The sequence below is a fragment of the Callospermophilus lateralis genome, chromosome 9 (genome assembly GCF_048772815.1).
Source record: "Callospermophilus lateralis isolate mCalLat2 chromosome 9, mCalLat2.hap1, whole genome shotgun sequence".
Lineage (NCBI taxonomy): Eukaryota > Metazoa > Chordata > Mammalia > Rodentia > Sciuridae > Callospermophilus > Callospermophilus lateralis.
This window is the reverse complement of record NC_135313.1, coordinates 101,339,088-101,346,524: the sequence shown is the minus strand read 5'-3', so window position 1 is coordinate 101,346,524 and position 7,437 is coordinate 101,339,088.

Genomic DNA, 7,437 nt, shown 5'->3' with positions numbered 1-7,437 from the left:
AAGCCCATGGTTCCCTGATACCAAAACTAGACAAAGATTTTATAAGAAAACAACAAACCAATGTTGTTCACAAACACAGAGGCAAAAATTCTTAGCAAAATTGTAGCAAATCAGACCTAATGATAGTTTTAAAAAACTAGTATATAATGACTAAGTATGCTTTATCTTGAATTATGTCCTTCTTAATCAACATTCAAAAATAAAACAATGTGCCAGGCATGGTGGCACACAACTGAAATCCCAGCACGGGAGGCTGAGGCAGGAGGATTGAGAGTTCAAAGCCCCAGCCTCACGACACAACAAGGCACTAAGCAACTCAATGAGATCCTGTTTCTAAATAAAATACAAAATAGGGCTGGGGATGTGGCTCAGTGGTTGAGTGTCCCTGAGTTGAATTCCTGGTACCAAAACCAAAACAAAACAAAACAACAACAACAACAACAAAAAACAATGTAATTCACCATTGTCAATAAACAAAAGAAGAAAAATTATCTGATCATGTCAGTAGCAGCAAGAAAAGCCTTAGTCAAAATTCAACATCAATTCATAAGAAATATTCTCAGCTTATCTGGGTGTGAAAAAGACTGAATGCTTTCCCCATATGATCAGAAACAACTGTTCTTGCCACTTCTATTCAATATTGTAATGGGAGCATTGATATTGGAAACAACAAAGTAAAGCTGTATTTATTCACAGACAACATAATCACCAAAATAGAAAATTTTATGGACTCTTGGAATCTTAAAAAAAAGGCTATCAGAACTAATACATACATCCAGCAAGTTTTCAGTATATAAAATCAATACAAAAGTCAATTGTACTTCTGTATACTGCTTACCAAAAATGGAAATTAAGGTTTGGGGGTGTTGCTCAGTGGTAGAGCACTTGTCTAGTTATGCGTAAGGCTCTCAGTTCAGTCCGTAGCACCAAAAATAAAATAAATAAATAATCCAATTTACAATTTATTCAAAAAAGATCACATAAGTAGGGATAAATCAGAGAAAAGATATATAAAACATGGATGCTAAAAACAAACAAACAAACAAACAAACATGGATGCTGAAAGAAAACAGAAAGGAGGAGCTCTTCTTGGCTTAGAAGATTCCATCTTGTTAGATGTCAGTTCTCTCCCAAAAGGATCCCTGAGTGCTACAAAATCCCAGGCAGGCTCTTTTGGAGAAATTCGGTTCTTTTGGAAATGCAAGGGACCTAGGATAGGCAAAACAACTTAGAGAAAGAACCAAGCTGAAGGACTCGCACTACCTAACCTCAAACTTAGGATGCAGCTCTAGTAATCACGACAGTGTGGAGCTTCTGTAAGGAATAGTACACAGAATAGCCGAACTAAGGGTGTGTCAATAGACTCACAGATGAGGGCAATTTATGAGTCCTCAGGGCAGCCAACCAGGTGACCAGAGCCCAAGCCATTATTTCAGCCTCCAGCAGCCCCATTCATGTTCCTTGGAGTTGGGAGTAATGCTATTGGGGTCTGTAAGTATCACCTGTGAGGGGGGCTTGGAGGCACCTTTCACCCCACTTGTACCCACGTCCACCTCCACTGAGGTATGCCCTTGGTTGCTCTGAGTGTGTCTAGCACCCTCTCGTGGACAGTGCAGTCCTGGGGGACCTGACCTGTCTCAGCCATGGCAGAGCAATGACAGAGTTGCGGGGTGCTTGGGCCATGTCCCAGGTCCTCTCAGGGTGCAGGTCAAGATGGTGGGATTTCTAACACAGTTGATTTTGAAATCAGTAAAGCCTGTTTTATTCCATTAAAAACAAAGAATGACCACCAGTATTTATCTGCTTCTAGAAGAAACACAAATTTTTTTCCTATGCTTAGTCAGATTGAAAATTAATTTGGAATCAATATTAATGGAAGACAGACTTAAAAACAGTATGGGAAATATAGGAGTGCTGTCAGCAAAATGGCAGAGAAGGAGGTCCAGCCCCTAAGTCACGGCAGCAGGAGGAGGAGGGCTAGGGGCCCCAGGACTTCCTGCCAGGTGCCACTTCTCCTTTCCCTTCGAGATTTGGGCCACCACTTTCCCGTGGGCTGTCTGTACCTTTGACCTAAGTCTGACCCGAGTCCAACCTGGCCACACAGAAACACATCAGAGTTATTGCTGAGCCAGAAGAGGGTGCACTGGTCCCCTTGGGGTGGCACAGGAGATGGAAGGGGGCTTTAGGTTGGGTCCATGTGCTGAGGCCTAAGCAGTCAGAGCACTGATGATGGCCTCACTGTGCTTCTGGAGTGAGAGGACCACTGGCTTGGAAGTGGAGGTGCCAGGACTGCAAGAGTGACAAACGTGTGTCTGCTCTGGAGAAGGTGGGGGAGCCCGCAGCTGGAGGGCAGCCAGAACCCACTGCTGGGGCGTGGAGGGGCCTCAGGCTGCCCTGGGCCTGGACAGCCCAGGAGGAATCAGCCACAGCCAACGGGTGGAGGAGGCCTTGAGGGGGAATGGCTTCTAAAAGCTCCCACTGTCCAGAGGTCCAGCCTAGGCCTTAGCCCCAGCTGCAGCACCTTCTGGCTGTCCAGGGTGACAGAGGCCCAGCCCATGCTGAGAAGGCACTGCCACTGGGGCCTGGGACTTCCAGTTTCTGGTTGGATTCCAGGCTCCAGCTCTGCCCCCTCTGACCTCAGTGGTACACACTTGAGGTCCCTTATTGTGTCCACCAAGTATGTGTCCCCAGGTGGTAGCACTGCCGGCCTATGACCATCTAGGCCTTGGAACCTCTGCCCTCCCACAGCCAGAAGTAGAGCCCAGCTCCTCTGCCAAGGACCTTCTGGGTGCTGGTTACCACCCTGGCTCCCCAACCTCCCTTCTCTCTGTTCCTGCCTCTCACTCCTTGTCGCCTTTGGACAATCCAGGAGTGGCTCAGGACTGCACGGGCACAACATGCCAGGCCCGCCAGAGAACCATGGTGGTGGCTCCTCTGTCTGGCAGGTGTCCCCTCCTCCTCAGCCAGCTGTGAGCAGATGCTGCCCTGAGGGAGCCTTGGTATGGAGGACCCTGGTCACTGTAGAGTGAGCAGGACAGCCCTGCCTCTCACCTTGCCCTGCTGTGCAGGGACACCAGTCCCAAAAGGGATGCAGCCAGTTCCCATGGGTCAAAGGTCATGAATCAAGGCTGCTCCAATTATTAAGAAAGTCCCCCACACTCAGGAATTCTGCTGCATATCATTTAGGGTATCTCCCCTGTGCTAAGGGGACTGATGATGGTAATAGCCCTGTGAACCTTGTTGTTGGGGCTAAATTTTGTCTCCCCAAAAGATATGTCCAAGTCCTAACCCCTGGAACCATGATTATTGGAAAAATGGGGTCTTTGCAGATGTATGAAGTTAAGATGAGGTCCCACAGGATTAGGGTAGAGAAAGGAGAGGGTTAGACACAGATGTCATCCTGAAGGGATAAAGAGCACCTGACTATGGAGCCACAAGAAGCTGAGAGGAGCACAAAGCATCCTTCCCTGGAGCCTTCCAAGGAAGCCTAGTGATGGACGCCTTGGTCTTGGACTTCTGGCCTCCACAACCAGACTCTCCGGCCTCTGTCCTGATCCTGGCCTGGTAGAATGAAGGAAGTCTCTGGGGAGTCTCTGCAGGATTTTCCTCTCAGATAAGATGACACAGGGGCTGGGGTATAGCTTAGCAGTAGAGAGCTTGCCTACCATGCACAGGGCCCTGGGTTCTAGCCCCAGCACTGGAGAAAGAGAGGGAGGGTGGGAGGGAGGGGGGAGATCTAACAGGAAGTACTTCCATCTCCACCTTTGTCTTGTGCCTCTGTCCCTTGTCTTGACAACCAATGTTTGGGGTGTGTCTATTAATGAGTCACTGAAGAAGCAAGGTGAGGGACCACACCCCAAACTTCCTTCTCCCTCTCAATAGTATATGTTAGTCACCTACTGAAGACAGGAACAGTGGGATTATAGATGTGAACAAGCAAGGCTAGGTGACATTCAGTCTGGGGGATCCCATGAAGGTCGTGACCCAGGCTATGTCCAGCCACTCGGAGTTCCTGTGAGATGGATGTTCTGACCTAGAAGACAGGGATCTGCCAGAACAGTGACTGGCAGAGGGTGGCCTGGCTGTAGGGGATGCCCACAGGGCTGGCAGGGGCAGAGGATGCAGCAGAAGCCCCCTGGCATTCAGCCCTGCTCAGGAACACAGTCAGACTGGCTTCTCTCTGTCCCAGGAAGTCACAGATTACAGTGTTAACCACTGCGGTGACTTGACAAAGTTGACCCTCCAAAGCGCAGAGGGGTCAGTGGCCTGCCCCTAGTCACATGATTCACTTGGCACATGGTCTCAGCCCTATGACCACAGCTCTTTTTCCCCAAACCCTTTGCTGCGAAGGCATGTTTTTTGTATTTTGGTTCCAGGATGGTGCAGATGAGTTCTGATCACTGCACCTGTGTGATTTCAAAGTGCCAAAGTGAACAGGAACAAGCCAGTCTGCCCAAGGGAACTGTCCCACCCCTGGATTCTCTCTCAGCACTTCCTCCAGAGCCTACATAAACCCGGAGAGTTCTCTTTTTGAGGGTGGGGCTAATTTCCAGTAAGCTTGTGAGGATCTGGGGCTGCTCAGAGTCACAGTGGGCTCTGGGTGACCCCACATAGGACCTGATAGAGCAGAGGGGGAGACCCTCTTTCTGCTACTGAGTGTGAATCACTGCCAGGGCACCTGCTGTGTTAGGGGCAGGTGCCATCCTTCTGACAGAGGAGAGGAAAGCCAAGCCAGGAGCAGGAGAGAAGCCTGGACAGAGACCAAAGGATCTGGGGATCTCCTGGCTGAAGCCCCCTTTCCTTCCTCCCCAGGAAGTGCTCTTGAATTGTCCTCCCACCTTAGCACCTAGGTCCCATCTCAGATCCAGCATGCTCTAAATTCCTCCTTCTTCCACCCGCACCTCTCCCCAAGATCTCATCGGATCTGTCTGCCTCCAGCTTAGGCTCAACATCCCTAGAACAGGCTATCAGAATTCAAAAGTATTCCCCTTTCTGAATAGAAAAGTTAGGTGTGCTTGTTGTAGAAAAATGGTTAAAGACATAAAGAAAGGTAAAGCATTCGTACTGTGTGCTTTGTTTCCTGGAAATCTTCTCCTGCATATTTTAATATAGTGCTTTTATCTCACAACCCCTTCAACTGCCAATTTACGTCATACAATTATTGAATTTTCTTGGACTGTGTTTTTTCTTTTGTTTGTTTTATCCTTTAGTATAGGAATTGAACTCAGAGCCCTGCATATGCTAGGCAAGCACTCTGCCACTGAGCTCCATCCTCAGCTCTTTTGAGTCAGAGTCTCACGACACTGCCCAAGCTGGCCTTGAACTTGGAATCCTCCTGCCTCAGCCGTCTGAGTAGTTGGAACTAGAGGTCTGCACCACTACACCTGGTGGGTTTTATTGAACTCTGAAAGATCAATAAAACTTTTTTTCCCAAAGTTAGCATAATATTCCAGCATATATGTGTATAATGTTTTAAACTTAAGTCTCCAATTTTTGAGCATTCAGTTTTTTTTCCAATTTTTAAAAATCGTGTTTGGAATGGTCTTTCAAAACACAGATCTACTAAAATCCTTTGGTTTCCATGGCCTTTTGGACATTAAAATTCTCCTCCTGAGACCAGTCACGACCAGATGCCTGCTACCCCGTCTTCTCAACCCCTCTCCCCACATCCTGGATCCCTCTCCATGGTCCCCTGCTGGCTCCCTCCTGTCCTACTGGCAGCCCTGGGCTCAGGGAGCCATCCTCCACCTGTGTCCGGTTGGAAGTCATGGCAGGTGCCCTCCTGGTGGCTGCCCTGATCCCAGCCAGGGAGAATAAAGATAAATAAAGAGACCAGAGAAGTGACCGCTCCTCTCCTCTGGCCATCCTTGACCGTAGGCAACACCTACAGCTGTGTCTGGTGACCTGGGGGCAGATATCCTCGATAGTTGGGGACAAGGATGTGCATGGAAAGGTGGAAAGCCTGCCTTCCCTGATAAAGCGCTGAACAAGGGACCCTGTTTGCGGGTCAGTCTCCTCTGGATTTCTTGTAATGTTCCTGTTTGTTTAAGTCACTATTAACTATCACCAAAGGCATCCGACAGCTACTTCACCCCTCCCTCCCCACAGCCCCAGGCCTGCCCGTGCTGTGACACCGCATCTTTACACCAGGCTCACCCTGCCCACTCTCAGGTACTCCCAGGACAGCTGACTTAAGACCCTGCTTGGTCGGCGGTAGCCCTTTCTTCCAGCCCATGTCACTGTACTTGGAACACCAGACAGTCACAAGCCTGGGTGCTGGCGGGGAATTTCTCCAGGATAGTGGCCCCTCTCTTACGCCCTGTGCACCCACTACATCTGGTCCACAGTAGGCGCTCAGGAGGTGAGTGAGTGAGTATGGGGACTGATCCCCGCTTTTGGGATTTTTACACTCAATATGTGCTGTGGACTGTGTCCCCCTGTACATCACATGTGGAGGCCCTAACCCGCTATGTGACAATGTTAGGAGATGAGGCCTTCAAGAGGGAATCGGGGTTAGTGGAGGGATGAGTGCGCTCTGAGGAGACACCCAGAGTGCTTTCTCTCTTTCTCCTGCCCTAGGGGGACAGGTAAGATCTGTCAGCAGAACATCCCCCACCCCATACTAGGACCAGGACTTGGACTTCCAGCCTCCAGAACTGGGAGGGAAGGCCTGCTCAGCCCACAGCTGACCACTGCTTGACAGGATGGGGTGGGGTGGGGCTCCTGCTGAGGAGTGGAGGGGAGGTGGTGGGCCCCCCTGGCTAGACAACACTGAGGCCTGACGCAAACAGCTGGACCCTGCTGTGTTCTCCTTGGCTGCTGGCTATTGAGTGTGTGGGTGGCCCTGGAAAGGTCCCTGGCTGGTGGGTAAGCCTGAATTTCCTATAGATTCCCTTCCCTTGATTAAAGCCTGGTCATTTTCCCTTCCTGCAAGGGGTGTGGTGGGACTTCTGCCTTGAATGGCCAGCCATTTTTCACCTCTAGAGTTGCTCAGGCCAAGAGCAGGTCAGACGATGAAAGAGAGCAGGTTCCTGCAACAGCTATGAAGGAACTCAAGGGGCCTCAGCTAGGGGCCGGCTGAGCTGTGATGGAATCTGTGGCCCCAGAGCCTGCACTAGAGTGTTGCTGGTGCTCCCTGTTGGAAGCACGTGGTACTGGCTTCAAGGCTCAGCCATCCACATTGAGGGGCACCTGGGCTCCAGAGCCAGAGGTAGGGGTGAAGGCGAGGTGCACAGAAAGGACAATCAGAGGAGAGAGCGAGCTCTGAGCTGTGGTGGAGAAAGATTTCAAAACCCACTTCCTCTCTCCCTGCCCTCAGAGGAACTGCTTGACAAACAGGACATCCTGGAAGACAGGAGTGGCCGTGAGCTTTGGGTGATGCTACCACCCCTGGCTTTCCCCTTGGGGAAAAATGATGCTGCCTTTCTGATGAACTAC